The sequence below is a fragment of the Panthera onca genome, chromosome D4, assembly GCF_046562875.1.
Source record: "Panthera onca isolate mPanOnc1 chromosome D4, mPanOnc1 haplotype 2, whole genome shotgun sequence".
Classification (NCBI taxonomy): Eukaryota; Metazoa; Chordata; class Mammalia; order Carnivora; family Felidae; genus Panthera; species Panthera onca.
In genome coordinates, this window is record NC_138351.1 from 57,378,367 (window position 1) to 57,398,492 (window position 20,126).

The 20,126-nt window shown below is 39.4% G+C and overlaps 2 protein-coding genes across 2 annotated transcripts in view; one reads left to right on the forward strand and one right to left on the reverse strand.

The window, feature by feature from the left end:
- SPATA31F3 (SPATA31 subfamily F member 3) overlaps positions 1 to 9,821 on the reverse strand; it is a 61,825-nt gene extending 52,004 nt beyond the window's left edge. Inside the window, exon 1 of the mRNA XM_078436725.1 lies at positions 9,803 to 9,821. The gene's annotated coding sequence lies outside the window, so the exon portion shown is untranslated. The remainder of the gene's footprint in view (positions 1 to 9,802) is intronic.
- PHF24 (PHD finger protein 24) overlaps positions 1 to 20,126 on the forward strand; it is a 197,998-nt gene that overhangs the window by 123,494 nt on the left and 54,378 nt on the right. The window lies entirely within an intron of this gene.

The window sequence follows — 20,126 nt, forward strand, 5'->3', positions numbered from 1 at the left end:
GAATGATACATTGGATCAGATGGACTTGACAGACATATTTAGAACTCTGCATCCCAAAGCAACAGAATATACTTTCTTCTCGAGTGCACATGGAACATTCTCCAAGATAGATCACATACTGGGTCACAAAACAGCCCTTCATAAGTTTACAAGAATTGAGATCATACCATGCATACTTTCAGACCACAGTGCTATGAAGCTTGAAATCAACCATGGGAAAAGTCTGGAAAACCTCCAAAAGCATGGAGGCTAAAGAACACCCTACTAAAGAATGAATGGGTCAACCAGGCAGTTAGAGAAGAAATTAAACAATATATGGAAACAAACGAAAATGAAAATACAACAATCCAAACGTTTTGGGATGCAGCGAAGGCAGTCCTGAGAGGAAAATACATTGCAATCCAGGCCTATCTCAAGAAACAAGAAAAATCCCAAATACAAAATCTGACAGCACACCTAAAGGAAATAGAAGCAGAACAGCAAAGACACCCCAAACCCAGCAGAAGAAGAGAAATAATAAAGATCAGAGCAGAAATAAACAATATAGAATCTAAAAAAACGGTAGAGCAGATCAACGAAACCAAGAGTTGGTTTTTTGAAAAAATAAACAAAATTGACAAACCTCTAGCCAGGCTTCTCAAAAAGAAAAGGGAGATGACCCAAGTAGATAAAATCATGAATGAAAATGGAATTATTATAACCAATCCCTCAGAAATACAAGCAATTATCAGGGAATACTATGAAAATTATATGCCAACAAACTGGACAACCTGGAAGTAATGGACAAATTCCTAAGCACCCACACACTTCCAAAACTCAAACAGGAAGAAATAGAAAACTTGAACAGACCCATAGCCAGCGAAGAAATTGAATCAGTCATCAAAAATCTCCCAACAGATAAGAGTCCAGGACCAGATGGCTTCCCAGGGGAATTCTACCAGACATTTAAAGCAGAGATAATACCTATCCTTTCATGCTATTCCAAAAAATAGAAAGGGAAGGAAAACTTCCAGACTCATTCTATGAAGCCAGCATTACTTTGATTCCTAAACCAGACAGAGACCCAGCAAAAAAAAAGAGAACTACAGGCCAATATCCCTGATGAATATGGATGCAAAAATTCTCAATAAGATACTAGCAAATTGAATTCAACAGCATATAAAAAGAATTATACACCATGATCAAGTGGGATTCATTCCTGGGCTGCAGGGTTGGTTCAACATTCGCAAATCAATCAATGTGATACATCACATTAATAAAAGAAAAGAAAAGAACCATATGATCCTGTCAACTGATGCAGAAAAAGCATTTGACAAGATTCAGCATTCTTTCTTAATAAAAACCCTCGAGAAAGTTGGGATGGAGGGAACATACTTAAACATCATAAAAGCCATTTATGAAAAGCCCACAGCTAACATCATCTTCAATGGGGAAAAACTGAGAGCTTTCCCCCTAAGTTCAGGAACACGACAGGGATGTCCACTCTCACCGCTGTTGTTTAACATAGTGTTGGAAGTTCTAGCATCAGCAATCAGACAACAAAAGGAAATCAAAGGCATCAAAATTGGCAAAGATGAAGTTGAGCTTTCACTTTTTGCAGATGACATGATATTATACATGGAAAGCCCAACAGACTCTACCAAAAGTCTGCTAGAACTGATACATGAATTCAGCAAAGTCACAGGATACAAAATCAATGTACAGAAATCAGTTGCATTCTTATACACTAATAATGAAGCAACAGAAAGACAAATAAAGAAACTGATCCCATTCACAACTGCACCAAGAAGCATAAAATACCTACGAGTAAACCTAACCAAAGATGTAAAAGATCTGTATGCTGAAAACTATAGAAAGCTTATGAAGGAAATTGAAGAAGATATAAAGAAATGGAAAAACATTCCGTGCTCATGGACTGGAAGAATAAATATTGTTAAAATGTTTGTATTTTAAAATACTACCCAAACAATAGTATTGTTAAAATGCTATCCAAAGCTATCTACACATTCAATGCAATCCCAATCAAAATTGCACCAGCATTCTTCTCGAAGCTAGAACAAGCAATCCTAAAATTTGTATGGAACCACAAAAGGCCCTGAATAGCCAAAGTAGTTTTGAAGAAGAAGACCAAAGCAGGAGGCATCACAATCCCGGACTTTAGCCTCTACTACAAAGCTGTAATCATCAAGACAGCATGGTATTGGCACAAAAACAGACACACAGACCAATGGAATAGAATAGAAACCCCAGAACTAGATCCACAAAAGTATGGCCAACTAATCTTTGACAAAGCAGGAAAGAATATCCAATGCAAAAAGGACAGTCTCTTTAACAAATGGTGCTGGGAGAACTGGACAGGAACATGCAGGAAGATGAAACTAGACCACTTTCTTACACCATTGACAAAAAAAAAAACCTCAAAATGGATAAAGGACCTGAATGTGAGACAGGAAACCATCAAAACCCTAGAGGAGAAAGCAGGAAAAAACCTCTCTGACCTCAGCTGCAGCAATCTCTTACTTGACACATCCCCAAAGGCAAGGGAATTAAAAGCAAAAATGAACTATTGGGACCTCATGAAGATAAAAATCTTCTGTTCTGCAAAGGAAACAACCAACAAAACTAAAAGGCAACCGACAGAATGGGAAAAGATATTTGCAAACGACATATCGGACAAAGGGCTAGTATCCAAAATCTATGAAGAACTCACCAAACTCCACACCCAAAAAACGAATAGTCCAGTGAAAAATGGCAGAAAACATGATTACACACTTCTCTAAAGAAGACATCCAGATGGCCAACAGGCACATGAAAAGATGCTCAACATCACTCCTCATCAGGGAAATACAAATCAAAACCACACTCAGATATCACCTCACGCCAGTCAGAGTGGCCAAAATGAACAAATCAGGAGACTATAGATGCTGGAGAGGATGTGGAGAAACGGGAACCCTCTTGCACTGTTGGTGGGAATGCAAACTGGTGCAGCCGCTCTGGAAAACAGTGTGGAGGTTCCTCAGAAAATTAAAAATAGATCTACCCTATGACCCGGCAATAGCACTGCTAGGAATTTACCCAAGGGATACAGGAGTACTGATGCATAGGGGCACTTGTACCCCAATGTTTATAGCAGCACTTTCAACAATAGCTGAATTATGGAAAGAGCCTAAAATGTCCATCAACTGATGAATGGATAAAGAAATTGTGGTTTATATACACAATGGAATACTACTTGGCAATGAGAAAGAATGAAATATGGCCTTTTGTAGCAATGTGGGTGGAAATGGAGAAAGACAGATACCATATGTTTTCACTCTTATGTGGATCCTGAGAAACTTAACAGAAACCCATGAGGGAGGGGGAAGGAAAAAAAAAAAGTTGAAGAGGGAGGGAGCCAAAGCATAAGAGACTCTTAAAAACTGAGAACAAACTGAGGATTGAATGGGGTTGGGAGGGAGGGTAGGATGGGTGATGGGCACTGAGGAGGGAAGCTGTTGGAATGAGCACTGGGTATTGTATGGAAACCAATTTGACATAAATTCATATTTAAAAATAAATAAATAAATAAATAAATAAAAGGAACTCTTTGAGAGTGAAACGAGAGAGACCTTTAAAATATGGAACAAATTGAGGGTTGATGGAGGGAGGTGGGTGGGGGATGGGCTAATGGGTGATGGATATCAAGGCAGGCACTTGTTACAATGAGCACGGGGTGTTGTATGTAATTGATGAATCACTGAATTCTACTCCTGAAACCAGTATTTCACTGTATTTAACTAACTAGAATTTATGTTTTTCATTTATTTTATTTTTAAATATATGAAATGTATTGTCAAATTGGTTTCCATACAACACCCAGTGCTCATCCCAACAGGTGCCCTCCTCAGTGCCTATCACCCACCCTCCCCTCCCTCCCATCCCCCATCAGCCCTCAGTTCTGTTTTTAAGAGTCTCTTATGCTTTGGCTCTCTCCCACTCTAACCTTTTTTTTTAACTAACTAGAATTTAAATAAAAATTTGGAAAAATATATAAAATACATCTTTAAAATTAAAAAAAGGACTCTGTGAGTGGAAAACAAAAACCATAAGTAAGAGTAATAAAAATAGGAGGCGCAAAAGCAAAAAAAAAAATAAGTTATATTTGCAAAAATTAGTCAAGAGAAGCACAAAATAAAAGGATATAAAATAGACCAAATAATCTGAAACATGGAGGGGAGAGAAGTAAAGAATAAGTTCTAAATTAAGTGACCATCAACTTAGAAAAGACACCTATATGCAGAATTTGTTATGTATAAACTGAATGGTAACCACAAATCAAAAAACAGTAATAGACATGCAAAAACTAAAGAGTAAGGAATCCAAATATATCACTAAAGAAAACCAGCAGACCATGAAAGACAGAAGGAGAACAAAGGATCTGAAAAAAATTACAAAAACCACCACCAAACAGGTAACAAAATGGCAAGAAATACATTTCAATCAATAATTACTTTGAATGTAAGTGGACTAAATGCTCCAGTTAAAAAGCATAGGGTGACAGAGTGGATGAAAACACAAGACCGATCTATATGATGCTTACAAGACTCATTTAGACTTAAAGACACCTGCAGATTGAAAGTGAGAAGACAGAGAAACATCCGTCATGCAAACTGATGTCAAAAAAGCTGAAACAGCAGTAATTATATCAGACAAAATAGACTTTAAAACAAAGTCTGTAAAAAAAAAGACAAAGGAGGACACTGTATAATAATAAAGGGGACAATCCAACAAGAAGATACAACAATTGTAAATATTTATGAACCCAATATGGGGATACCCAAATACATAAAACAGTTAATAATAAACATAAAGGAACTAATTGACTGCAATACAGTAATAGTAGGGGACTTTAACACCCCACTTACATCAATGGACAGATCATTTAAACAAAATCAACAAGGAAACAGTGGCTTTTAATGACACACTGGATTAGATGTATTTAACACATATATTTGGAATATTCCATCCTAAAGCAGCAGAATACACATTCTTTTCAAGTGCACACTGAACATTTGTCAGAATAGATCACATGTTAGGCCACAAAACAAGTCTCAACAGATTCAAAAAAAGATTGAAGTCATACCATGCATCTTTTCTGACTACAATGCTATGAAACTAGAAGTCAACAAGAAAAAGTATGAAAAGAGCACAAATAGATGGAGATTAAATAACATGCTACTAAACAATGAATGGGTTAACCAAAAAATCAAAGAAGAAATGAAAAATTACATGGAGGCAAATGAAAAGGAAACACAACGGTCCAAAACCTTTGGGATGCAACAAAAATAGCTCTAGGAGGGAAGTTTATAGCAATCCAGGCCTACTTCAAGCAAGAAAAATCTCAAACAACGTAACCTTCCACCTAAAGAAGCTAGGAAGAACAACAAACAAATCCCAGGGTTGCCTGGGTGGCTCAGTCAGTGGGGTGTCCAACTATGGCTCAGATCATGATCTCAAGGTTTGTAAGTTCAAGCCCCATGTTGGACTCTGTGCTGAAAGCTCAGAGCCTGGAGCCTGCTTCAGATTCTGTGTCTCCCTCTCTCTCTGCCCCTCTCCTGCTAATGCTCTGTCTCTCTCTGTCTCTCAAATATGAATAAATATTTAAAAAAATAAGATAAAATAAAAAAATATACAAATCCCAAAAACAGCAGAAAGAAGGAAATAATAAAGAGTGGAGCAGAAATAAATGATATGGAAGCAAACAAACAAAAAACAATAGAAGATATCAATGAAACCAGGAGCTAATTCTTTGAAAAGATCAACAGAACTGATAAACCTCTAGCCAGACTCATAAAAAGAAGGAGGGAGGGAGAAAGAGAGGACTCGAGTAAACAAAATCATAAATGAAAGAGAAATAACAACACCACATAAATACAAACAATTGTAAGAGAATTTTATGAAAAACTATATATTTCAGCAAATTAGACAATCTAGAAGAAATGGATAAATTGCTAGAAACATAACCTATCAAAAGTGAAGAAGAAATAGAAAATTTCAACAAAGCAATTATCAGCAAGGAGACTGAATCAATAATCAAAAAATTTCCAATAGGGTACGAGGAGCCAAGATGGGGGAACAGCATGGAAGCTTTTTGTGTGGCTCCCTCCATGAAATACAGCCAGACCAACACTAAACCATCCTACACACCTAGAAAACTGATTGGAGGATTAACACAACAATCTGCACAACCTGAACCACAGAATTCAGCAGATATGCGGCGGGAGGGCCGAACTTGGGGAGCGAGAAGCCAGGGGCAGGCAGGGAGCCACTTTTGCAGGCAGAGAGAGGACGGAGACTGGGAGGGGGGAAGGTGGGGAGAATATGGGAAAAGCACCCCTTCCCAAAAGCAGCTGGAGAGAAAGTGGAAAATTGGAAACAGCCACAGGGACTAAACTAAAAAGGGAGAAAGGAGAGGGTTTAAATTCGATTAAGACAGTAAACAAGGGGAATGCAAAGTCTGCAACTCCGCAGCTCCATACCTGGAGGTGCTCTGGTGGGAAGGGCGAATCCCCAGGAACAGAGAGTGGGGTTCGGGAGGTTCTCGGGCCACATGGGGAAAAGCGGTTCCACTGCTGGAAGGACATTTGGTAGAGACGGTTGAAGCCACCTGGTACCAGCAGACCCCAGAAAACGGCCACATTTGGTGGTGCTGGAACAAGGTCATTAAGGGTGAAGCCTGGTGCCAGATGTGTGGTGATTTTCCATAATCTCTGAAAAGCTGCTGCTACACTATCTCGTGAACTTTTTCTGGGGCGGGCTGGCACCTGGCTGCAATCTTGGGGCACCGGCAGCACCAGAGTCCAGCAAGCATTCCTGGATGCAGCTGACATTCGGCCATTGCTCATTTGGCCATTGCTCAGTGAGACTCTCCCACAGAGGGGCGGAACAGGTCAAAGCCACAGTCCTTCAGAAGTAAGGGGCCAGGGAAAACAGCCACATCTGAAACAAAACTTGGGAGAGAGGTACTGCCTGGGGCCTGGTCACCGACAGTGAACAAGCAGGGAGCGGACGAGAGCTGAAGACAGAGGATGGTGCGGGATTGCTGATCTGGGAGAACAGAATTCAGATACTAGCGCCTGGGTAGCTGGGTGATGCCATTTTCACCGCTCCTACGCATGAGTATACACAACTACGAGCACTGTAACAATCCACCCCAGTAGGCTAGCAGCGCCATCTAGTGGAGAACGGAGTTGTTACACTGAGCCCTGCCCAACTGGGCCAACCTCGCTTTTGAGGAACACAAGTCTCACCACCTACTTAGTTTATGGACTACAAAGCGCTACATAGTCTGACTTCTAGGGGAAAACAAAGTAATTTCAGTCCTATTTCAATCTGTTAGCAGGTCCATCTATTCAATATTCTTTCTTTTTTTTCTCTTTTACACTTTTCTTGAATACAGAAAGAAAAAATTCATTTTTATTTTCAATTTTTATTAAAAATATTTTTAATTTTTTACTATATTTTTTACTTTTGTGTAAATTTTTTCTAATTCTTACTTCCATCATTTTATTTTAGTCTACTTCAGTGTATCCACCTTTTCAAACGATTTCCTTTTTTCTTTTTTTTTTCGTTTCTTTTCTTTTTCTTGAACGCAGAAAGAAAAACTTCATTTTTACTTTAAATTTCTATTAAAAATATTTTTCTTTACTTTCTTACTATATTTTTTCCTTTTATGTAAATTTTTTCAAATTCTATTTTACTTCCATCATTTTGTTTTAGTCTACTACAGTGTATTCACTGTATTCACTTTTTCAAATTTTCAAATGATTTCTTTTTTTCTCTTTTTTCTTTTTCATTTCTTTTCTTTTTCTTGAATACAGAAAGAGAAAAAAATCATTTTTATTATAACATATTAAAAATATTTTTCTTTACTTTTTTCTACTATATTCTTTACTTTTGTGTAATTTTTTTCAAATTCCATTTTACTCCCATCATCTCATTTTAGTCTACTTCACTGTATTCATTTTTTTCAAATTCCCAAAAGATTTCCTTTTTTTCCCCTTTTTTTCTCTTCTGTCAAACCACTTTCAACACCCAGACCAAAACACACCTAGGATCTAGCATCATTTATCTGATTTTTTTGTTTGTGTGTGTGTTTAATTTTGTAATTTTAATATTTTAAATTTTTAATTGTTTTTTATTTTAATTTTTCTACCTCATTAATTCCTTTTCTCCCTTCAAAATGACAAAACAAAGGAATTCACCTCAAAAGAAAGAGCACGAAGAAACGACAGCCAGGGATTTAACCAACACAGATACTAGCAAGATGTCTGAACCAGAATTTAGAATCACAATAATAAGAATACTAGTTGGAGTCGAAAATAGATTAGAATCCCTTCCTGCAGAGATAAAAGAAGTAAAAAATAGAATGAAATTAAAAATGCTATAACTGAGCTGCAATTATGGATGGATGCCACGGCAGCAAGGATGGATGAGGCAGAACAGAGAATCAGCTATATACAGGACAAATCTATAGAGAAAAATGAAGCAGAAAAAAAGAGGGAGATTAAGGCAAAAGAGCACAATTTAAGAATCAGAGAAATCAGTGACTCATTAAAAAGGAACACCATCACAATCACCGGGGTCCCAGAAGAGGAAGAGAAAAAGGGGTAGAAGGGTTATGTGAGCAAATCATAGCAGAAAACTTTCCTAACCTGGGGAAAGACACAGACATCAAAACCCAGGAAGCACAGAGGACCCCATTAGATTCAACAAAAACTGACCATCAACAAGGGATATCATAGTCAAATTCACAAAATACTCAGGCAAGGAGAGAATCATGAAAGCAGCAAGGGAAAAAAGCCCCTAACCTACAAGGGAAGACAGATCAGGTTTGCAGCAGACCTATCCACAGAAACTTGGCAGGCCAGACAGGAGTGGCAGGATATATTCACTGTGCTGAATCAGAAAAATATGCAGCCAAGAATTCCTTTTTTTTTTTTTTTTTTTTTTTTGGTTTTTAAATCTTTTTTTCTTTATTTTTTATTTTTTAAAATTTATATCCAAATTAGTTAGCATACAGTAAAGCAATGATTTCAGGAGTAGATTCCTTAATGCCCCTTACCCACAAGACAATGAATCTACAGGCACTTTAATCCTGGACTTTCCAACCTCCAGAACTGTGAGAAATAAATTTCTGTTGTTTATAAGCCAGCCAGTCTATTGTATTTTGGTATATAAGCCCAAGAACACTACGACAGTCTTCAAGCTATCACTCACAGTCATCATAAGTGGCAGTCTTATAAGTAACAGTTATTAAATTAGCTCTCATGTACCCATACTCCAGTAAGAGAATACACAACTATAAATATTCAAATCTATGAACAGCCTCCTGAGAAGAGCTAAGAAGAGGTCAAAAACATTAAGGCCACTTTAACTTTTGTCTATATCCTCTCTTTATACTTCTTCCTTCTCCTAACACTCTACTCTAGGGCCCTTTAATCAGTAGAACTAGCTAGCCATTGTAACCCTTTCAGAGAATTTCAGCTGAAATCTGGATACCCAGCCCACTCTACTGTGGTATTTGCATTTCATGCTTAATTTGTCTATAACATTACAAATCTCATACTCCTACATTTCTACTATTATAATCATAATACTATTTTAGTACTTCTCTTTTGCAAGTGAAATTAGCATTTCCATGTAAAATAGAATAATTGTTGGTTGTCTCCCTAATGTGTCTAGGAGCTTAATCCAAGCCTGAAGTTTAAGTTCTGAGTCCCTGAGATGGTCTATTTTTATGCAGGTTTCTCAGTGTACTTACATGCTGCTGTGGACTTATGCCTAGGTCTCTTCATGTCAGAGGCTAACCTGTTTGAATTTTCCTTTGGTAAAACAGAAGGAATCCAAGATCAGAGACATCTTCTGGGAGTATTCCCCTGTAATGTTCTCTTGTTTCTTACCCTTACAGGGTTTTCCAACAGAAAGGCAGAGCATGGAGGCCTCACCATTAAAAGAAGAACCAGGAATCCTGTGGGCTTCATGTAATAAAAAAGCTTGAAGATTTTTTCTAGATATGTCTCCTATAGCAAGGGAAATAAAAGCAAAAATAAACTATTGGGACTACATCAAAATATAAAGCTTCTGCACAGCAAAGGAAACAATCAGCAAAACAAAAAGACAACCTACTGAGTAAGAGAAGGGGTTAGTATGCAAAATACATAAATAACTCATACAATTCTACACCCCAAAACCAAATAACCCAATTAAATAACGGGCAGAAGACATGAGTAGACATTTCTCCAAAAAAGACATACAGATGGCCAACAGACACATGAAAAAATTCAGTATCACTCATCATCAAGGAAATGCAAATCAAAACCATCTCATATCAATGAGATTATCAGTTCACACCTGTCAGAATAGCTAAAATAAAAAACATAATAAATAAGTTTTGGTGAGGATGTGGAGAAAAAGAACTGTGTGCTGTTGATGGAGATGCAAACTGCTAGAAAACTGTAGAAAACAATACAGAGGTTCCTCAAAAAATTAAGAATAGAATTACCATATGATTCAATAATTCTGTTATTGGGTATTTACCCAAAGAATACAAAAGTGGCAGAGAGAGAAAATCCCAAGCAGGCTCCATGCTATCAACAGTGCAGAGACCCATGCAGGGCTTGATGTCACCAACCATGAGATCATGATGTGAGCCAAAATCAAGAGTCAGGCCCTTAAGTGACAGAGCCACCCAAGTGCCCCAGTATATTTGTTTTTAAAATAAAATATACAACTATGCATTTAAATACTTTTATAAAAATTAATAGCTTATTCTTAACCTACTGCTATAATAAAATACTATTTTATAGAAAAATCAGAAAAAAGTTCTCCACATATTTTCTAAATATATCCTAATCATGCTTCTACCCTCTCTATCTTGGCCTAACTCCCACTGGAATGTAAGCCTCTCCACCACGATAATGTGAGTCCTCCCCCTCCTGCCAAAATATAAACTTCATCAGAGTAGGAACTCCTTTTTGTTTACCGCTATGTCCCTAGCTCCAGGAACACTGCATGATAAATGGTAGTCACTCAACAAATATTGCTGAATAAGTGAGTGTACATCTGCATGCATCTTCATCCAAAGACAGTAATATGAATGCAATCGAATGGAAGCAAAAATAATGCATATATTACATAAGTTTTATTACAGTATTGATAATGGATAATTTTTATTAAGGGTTTATTAATATGCTAGGTACTAGGCTAAGTACTTGATATGTAAAAATACTCTATAAATGCTATTATTAATTTTATTTTTTTTAAACCTGGAGGAAAATGGGGCACCTGGGTGGCTCAGTTGGTTAAGCATCCGACTCTTGATTTCATGATCATGAGAACTCATGATATCACATTTCATGAGTTCAAGCCCCATGTCAGGCTCCACGCTGAGTGTAAAGCCTGCTTGGGATCCCTTCTCTCTTGCCCCTCCCCCGGCTCGTGCTCTCTCTCTGTCTCTCTCTCAAAATAAATAAGTAAACTTAAAAAAATTAAAAATTAAAAAAATAAAACCTAGAAGAAAATGAATTTGAGAGGTAAATATTATTACATACCTTTTTTAATTTACCAACCCCCTGAACCATCTTCATGAGTTATTCTTCATAATAAAATTACAGAGTAAGACAGTGTTCAAGTTCTCATTATTTGGATTCTCAAAATCACACAGTCAGTGAAAGAGCAGCAATAAGGATTTTGATTCCTTAATCCTCGTATTTGGCTAAAGAAGCTCATATTTCTTCCCAGAAGACGAAACAAACATCTGTAGTAATGTTGCCCATGTCACAAGGCTCTGGTAAGGGAGAGTTAATAACTGATTACAAAATTCTTAGTAAATACAAACTGCTGTAGAAATGCAAACATCTACAACAACAGTAATTAATTTTAATTGTCATCTTTATTCTTGTGTGCAACTGTCTCTCAAAATGCACTTTGGGAGTTTAATCACTACATCTCAACAAATAAAGTAACCTCTTTCTTTCTTAGACCCTACTAAGAAGCTGCCCCACATTCCCCCCAGCAGCTGAAGCTCTTCTCCTCCTTACCCCTACATACTTCCTACTCTCAGGTCATTAGCAAAGGCTGAATACTGACATTAATAAGAAAAAAGAGTTCAGATGGAGACTTGAGCCTTTCAAAATCCCTGAATTTCAAATAAAATTTGGCACAGGGCCTAGAGAAATAGACATTTCAAAACAGAATTCTTTGCCCTTATGTACACAGGAAGGGAACTTTTCCTCCCTCTGAGCTCCAGTCATGTTCGGATAACTATGCTGAAATACTAGGTTGACAAATTATTGTTTACTTAGCAATGCAAGGCTCATCATAAGCACTGAATAAATATAGCAATCTTGACAATGATCAATTCAACATTTACTTAAGTAGAGTCGTCCCCCACTACCTTATCCTCAAGGGATATGTTCCAAGACCCTCAGCTGATGCCTGAAACTGTGGACAGTACTGAAGTGTGTATATATACACATACACACACACACACACACACTTCCCTATACATACATACCTATGATAAAGTTTAAGAATCAGGCACATTAGGGGTGCCTGGGTGGCTCAGTCAGTTAAGTGTCTGACTTTGGCTCAGGTTATGATCCCACAGTTTGTGAGTTCAAGTCCCACATCAGGCTCTGTGCTGACAGCTCAGAGCTTGAATCCTGCTTCGGATTCTGTGTCTCCTTCTCTCTCTGACCCTCCTCTGCTCCTGCTCTGTCTCTATCTATCAAAAATAAATAAACATTAAAAAAATTAAAAATCAGGCACACTGAGATCAACAAAAATAATAATAAAAAAGAATAATTTTAACAATATACTGTAATAAAAGTTATATGAATGTAGTCTCTCTCAAAATATCTTACTATATGTATTCACCCTTCTTGTGATGATGTAAGATGATAAAATACCTACATGATAAGACAAAATGAGGTAAATGATATGGGCATTGTAAAGTACTGTTAAGCTACTACTGACCTTCTGACGTTATAACAGGAGGAGCATCTGCTACCACACCGTGAGTAACTGAAACCACAGATAATGGGGAACTACTATACTGTCTATGGCTTCTTGAGTAGTTGTAATAGAGACCATATGGCCCCCAAACAAAAAAATATTTAGTATCTGGCCCAATATAGAAGTAGTTTGCTGAGGCCTGAGTCCTAGGGCACTCTAATATAATAAGAAATATGACAAGGAGCAGTTCATGATATAGGCAGAAAAACAGTGAAAGGTGGTGTCTCCAAAGATAGGTGAAGATGAAGATCATTTTAAGGTAAGATTAGGGAGTGATCAACTATGTTAACATTGCCTAGGGGACAAGCAATATGGGAACTGAGAAAGTGAATATTGGATTTCATAACCTGGGGACCTTCCCAAGAACATTCTCAGTGGAATGGTGGGAATTGATGTGGTGAGTTCAAGAAAAACTGGGAAGAGAAACAGTGAAAGGAGAACAAATAAACTCATCAGGAAAAAGTGAATGAATTCCACAGACATAGTACCTGAGCCACAAAGTCCAGACAGCCCTTGGTTTTCATTTCAGTGTTCACCTTAAAAATTTTGTGTTTTATTTAATAAAAAAAGAAGAAACCTTACTAAATCCTAGAAGATTTTGTGTGAGGGAGGGACATGTTCTAATAAGATAATGAGTATAAAGGCATATGGTTTCTCTTATAAAACTAAACTTTCACAATTTAACTCTCCAAGGAGACTTTCCAGGCAGTGGAGGGAAAGCTCAACAAAACTGCCCCAACCATATCCTCGGAGTTTCTCCTTCCCCAGGGGGACTCTTTAACCTCAAGAACTACCAACCCCAGGAGTACAACTGTTATTCCTTTCACATTCTGGTACAAGTGCAGTCAAAAACTCCTCCTGCCTTTGCAAGGTAGAGACAGACTAGAATATTCAAAAGCCCTTCCAGGAGACTAAGGGAGAATGAATCAAACAGAAGGGGCAGAGGCAGAAAAACAAGAATATGACATCTAGGTACTCGGGCTTTGAAGCCAGATAATCCTGGATTTATATCATTGCTCTGCCACTAAGTGGCTGTTTAAGCTTGTGCAGGTTACTTAATCCCTCTGAAGTATAGTTTCTTCATCTATACAATGGGTAAATTTATAGCCACCTGTGTTCATTCAGGTCCTCCAAGAAGTAAGCATCAAGATCAGATTAGACTTGCAAGAAATTGGTTGAGAGTGCCTCTGAAAGAAAATGGGGAGGGAGCTAGAGAAGGATGAGATCTGTCAGACAATGACACATGTCTGACCCATAGGAAGGAGAAAGGGAAAGAAGTAAAGTAGGATAGGAAGAGCTTTAGACTGCCATGAAGCTTTCAGAAAGTTTCTGCAAAGCTAACATAGAATCCTCAGGCCAAAGTCATCAGTCTGAGGCGTCCTCTGCCTCAAAGGAAAGGGCCTGGTGTAATATCCCTGCTGTGCACCTCACTGGCTAGAAACAGACCACAGGAAACATAGCCTCAGAGCAAATGCAGTAGCGTACTTACAATATAGCAGCTGGGGGCATCAATCAGTTATGCTCCCCACAGTCAGAGACAAGAAAGGCACATTCTCATGGTTGCACACATCTCCCTCTCTACAAGCGATTGTGGAGCAGTTCTTCCTTCATTCCCAGGGGCCTTTTTTCGTGAAGAAGGGCCAGGTTAATGGAATGAACTACAGCCCTGATCACTGCTGTTGATCTCAGGCCCACAACTGATACCCATACTCTGGATTTTCCATTCTAAATTCTCCTCACTGTCATCTGTCACCCTGCCTGGTCTTGATGGCTTACTGGTAGTGTGACCTAATCCTTCATTTCTCAAGGGTCTGGTAATCACACCCTTCTCAGGCTGGAGTTGCTGCATGTGTCCATTCATGGGTCAAGGGAATACCAGGAGATGCCCAACTGCATCACATAGATTCCACACATATTCCCTCCCTGTCCCTACTGTGTAAAAGCAGACTTACCTTTTCCTGATGATCAGGGTCAATTACCTTTGCCAATCCAGTCTAGTCCCTGGACACAAAGAATCTGAAATTGTCCTCATGGCAGCCATAGATTATAGTTCAGTGGGATCCTCGCTGTGTCCCCTGGCAAGAGTACACTTTCTTTGGGAATCAGGGCCTCCAACTCTGCAAAGCTGAGAGCTGCAGGTATACAAAGTACAAAATCCTCCATGGGGTCATTGTGAGTAATTGATAAGCTTGCATCTCTTGGTTCCCAGACCCATGTATTCTTCTCATTGGGGATGTAGCACCAGAAGTTTTCCTTATATATTTCCCATTGCTTTAGAGTGTTATCACAAATCTGGCACTTCAGTTGTACCTTTAAAAAATTGTTCCACCACAAAAGGCCCCGAATGCCAAAGTAATTTGGAAGAATTAGACCAAAGCAGGAGGCATCACAATCCCAGACTTTAGCCTCTACTACAAAGCTGTAATCATTAAGACAGCATGCTATTGGCACAAAAACAGACACATAGACCAATGGAATAGAATAGAAACCCCAGAACTAGACCCACAAATGTATGGCCAACTCATCTTTGACAAAGCAGGAAAGAACATCCAATGGAAAAAAGACAGTCTCTTTAACAAATGGTGCTGGGAGAACTGGACAGGAACATGCAGAAGGTTGAAACTAGACCACTTTCTCACACCATTCACAAAAACAAACTCAAAATGGATAAAGGACCTGAATGTGAGACAGGAAACCATCAAAACCCTAGAGGAGAAAGCAGGAAAAGACCTCTCTGACCTCAGCCGTAGCAATTTCTTACTTGACACATCCCCAAAGGCAAGGGAATTAAAAGCAAAAATGAACTGGGAGCTTATGAAGATAAAAAGCTTCTGCACAGCAAAGGAAACAACCAACAAAACTAAAAGGCAACCGACAGAATGGGAAAAGATATTTGCAAATGACATATCGGACAAAGGGCTAGTATCCAAAATCTATAAAGAGCTCACCAAACTCCACACCCGAAAACAAAAAACCCAGTGAAGAAATGGGCAGAAAACATGAATAGACACTTCTCTAAAGAAGACATCCGGATGGCCAACAGGCCCATGAAAAGATGCTCAACGTTGCTCCTCATCAGGGAAATACAAACCAAAACCACACTCAGATATCACCTCACACCAGTCAGAGTGGCCAAAATGAACAAATCAGGAGACTATAGATGCTGGAGAGGATGTGGAGAAATGGGAACCCTCTTGCACTGTTGGTGGGAATGCAAATTGGTGCAGCCACTCTGGAAAACAGTGTGGAGGTTCCTCAAAAAATTAAAAGTAGACCTACCCTATGACCCAGCAATAGCACTGCTAGGAATTTACCCAAGGGATACAGGAGTACTGATGCATAGGGGCACTTGTACCCCAATGTTTATAGCAGCACTCTCAACAATAGCCAAATTATGGAAAGAGCCTAAATGTCCATCAACTGATGAATGGATAAAGAAATTGTGGTTTATATACACAATGGAGTACTACGTGGCAATGAGAAAGCATGAAATATGGCCCTTTGTAGCAACGTGGATGGAACTGGAGAGTGTTATGCTAAGTGAAATAAGCCATACAGAGAAAGACAGATACCATATGTTTTCACTCTTATGTGGATCCTGAGAAACTTAACAGAAACCCATGGGGGAGGGGAAGGGGAAAAAAAAAGAGGTTAGAGTGGGAGAGAGCCAAAGCATAAGAGACTCTTAAAAACTGAGAACAAACTGAGGGTTGATGGGGGGTGGGAGGGAGGGGAGGGTGGATGATGGGTATTGAGGAGGGCACCTTTTGGGATGAGCACTGGGTGTTGTATGAAAACCAATTTGACAATAAATTTCATATATTGAAAAAAAATTTTTTTTAAATAAAAAATAAACAAAAATTGTTCTAACATTTCTAAGGCCAGCTGTCCCAGGATGGTGCATTATAGGACCAGTGGACTCATGACCATGGATCCACTTCACACATCCTCTACTGTGAAGTAGGTTCCATGTGTGGAGGCTAAGCTGTGTGAGAATCTCTGCTTATAGATTAGGCATTCCATAAGCCCCTAAATAGTGATGGTGGCCAAGGAACTATAGGCAGAAAAGGCAAACTCATACCCTAAATAAGTCACCTATCTCTGGAGGATGAACCACCGCCCAAGGCCCAATGTAGTTGACTTGCCACCAAGTAACTGGTTGGTTTCCTCAAATAGTGCTCTATAGAGAGCTCAGCATTGATCTCTACTATTGACAAGTTGAACATTCAGAGGCAGCAATAGTCAGAATTCTAAGGGCCTGCATTATGATTCTCCTACTGGAGCTTAACAAAAGCTCCACGTTGCATCTTTCCCATCACTGACACTTCCAACATCATAGGGTTCTCCAGATCCTATCGGCAGAACTCTTTTTTTCTCCAGGTTTCACTCAGAGCTGGCAGCCTTCCATGTTACCTGGTATATGAACCAAAGCAATGATCTTAGTTGTAGAATATATTGCTTCCAGAACCCAAAGAGGACTTCTGGCACTGTGCTTCCATCTTCGTGGTAGAGGATAAAAGATGCAGCAATTTTTTACTTTGGAGAGCTATCCCAACATACTCCAGACCATTAGATTCCTTAAACCTTCACTGAAATGGCAGGTTCCTTAATCTTGGTAGGGTTTATCTCCTACCACATTACCTGGAGCACATCAGCATGCCATCAATGAAATGGATCAGTGTGATGGTTCTGTGGAACACCCAGACAGTCCAGATCTCATCAAACTATATTGTGGCAGTGGGTAGGAAAGCTGGCATAGCCCTAAGGCCAAAGTGTAAATGAATAAATACTGTTGGCCATCCCACATGAATACAAACTGTTTCTGATCCTCTTTCCTGACTGGATTTGGAAAAAAAAGAATTGCTTTTGTCAGATAATGACCATATATCATATATCTGAAGACTTATCCATCTGCCCTAGCAATTAGACTATACCCGGCACAGTAGCTGTGACAAAAGCTACTGCTTGTTTAAACCAGCAATAGTCTTCAGTCATTCTCAGGGATGTGATATTATTTCCCATTTACTATCTTGGCTGGGAAAAGAAGTAAGGTGAAGGAACAATTTTGGAGGTTTCTACTTGGCATACCTCACTCTATCTTCTATTCTACAGACTAAGAACCCAGTGTGAGGGTTATTCTAACATCTAAGTAAATCAATGCAATCAGAAACAGATTAAATAACCACTGGGTGTGTCCACAAACCTAGCAGGCCACTCTGAGCCAGACTTTAGCAAGGACTTAATTTATTACCTGGTCCCTATAGGCCCCCACTCTATTAGAACTATGATGATGCCTCTGGGTCTCCAGGTATCAATGTCAACTCAAACTGTGTGTCTAATAGTCCTCAAAATGTCTGAGCATTTTCCCTTCCCCAGTATACAACCACCCGAGTAAACTACCAGAGGTCCCTTTCAGAAAAGAACTACGGGAATCATCATAGTATATACTTGCCATGGTATTGCTACCTCTTTTTCTGCTAGAGACATCATTCTCTATTACCATCTCTACAATTCTGTGCAGCTCTAGTCCCTTAGCTGTACCCTTGGGCCTCAAAGGTCATTATAATTATTGTGGCCTCTATTACATTGAAGCTCATCATCATGGATATTAATGAGCCCCACTCTGTAACCACCTCTCCTACAATCATCCCTGACCTGCAGAGAAGAGCTGCCACTATGATGCTGATGGTATTCTCACCAGTGTTTTCCTGATGGCCTCATGAATGGTGTGTCTTCTAAGCCCTCCCATAGAACAAAATCAATTGGTATGTTTGGTGGCGTCATATAACATAGCTATTCCTGCTTGCCCACTTTCCTTAGCTGCTTCCTTCTACTATCTGCCAGGATAGCTCAAACATTTCTATTTCATTCAACACTGGCTATTCCTTTCTTAAAGACTCTAAGAACCACCTCATCCCCTGGGGTTCTTGCCAGTGTGCTAAATCCTGCAACCCCCCAAAAGTGTCCCTAAGTTTTTGGATTCTTGATTATCCAGTCTTACATTCCAACCCCTGATAAATCACCCTCAAAATACAACCCCCAGTATACCACCTTGCTTCTGCTAGCTAATTCTTGCAGATCCTTCAGTGTATAATATTTTTCCTCCCTTACCAGTTCCAGCATTTCCCTGGCCAGGTTGTGCTCGTATTGAACCCCAAGTTATTGGCCTACCACCCAGGAGAGGGGGTAGGGCTCCTGAAGTGGGGACCTGCTGCCTTATGGGAGAAGGGATTATACAATTTATAATACAATACAATGTCTATCAATCTTATTATGGAATAGTAGGCCAACTGTGCAAATTCTTAGGGGAGTCTTTAGAGCCAAAATCCTTAGAAGCATCCATCCAGATGTCCCTATCTTATACATCAGGGTCCCAGGTTTTCCCGGTTAGGACTCTTACCTTAGCATAAAAGACCTGCCTTGACTGGAGGAGTCAAGATGGTGGAAAAGCATGGAAGTTTTTTTGCATCTCGCATCCATGAAATACAGTCAGATCAACACTAAACCATCCTGCACACCTAGAAAACTGATTTGATGATTAACAAAACAATCTGCACAGCCTGAATCACAGAACTCAGCAGGTAGATGGCACAGAGTGGTCAACTTGGGGAGAGAGAAGCTGTGGAAGGCAGAAAGCTGTTTTTGCTTGCAGAGAGACAACAGAGACGGGGGAAGAGTGTGGGAAAAGAACCCCCCCCCCCGCAAAAGCACCTGGAGAGAAAGTGGAAAAGTGGAAACAGCCGCAGAGACTGAACTAAAAAAGGAAAAAGAAGAAAGGAGAAAGGAAAGGGTTTAAATTCCATTAAGACTCTATAAACAGAGGGAGTGCAGAGTCTGAAACTCCACAGCTCAATACCTGGCGGTGCTCTGGTAGGAAGGGCGAATCCCCAGGAGCAGAGTGGGGTTCAGGAGGTCCTCAGGACAGACAGGGAAAAGAGATTCCACTGCTGGAAGGACATTTAGTAGAGGCTATGTGCACCTGGTCCCAGCAGACACCAGAGAACAACCACATTCACTGGTGCTGGAACAAGGTCGCTAAGGGTGAAGCCTGGTGCCAGGTGTGTGTTGTG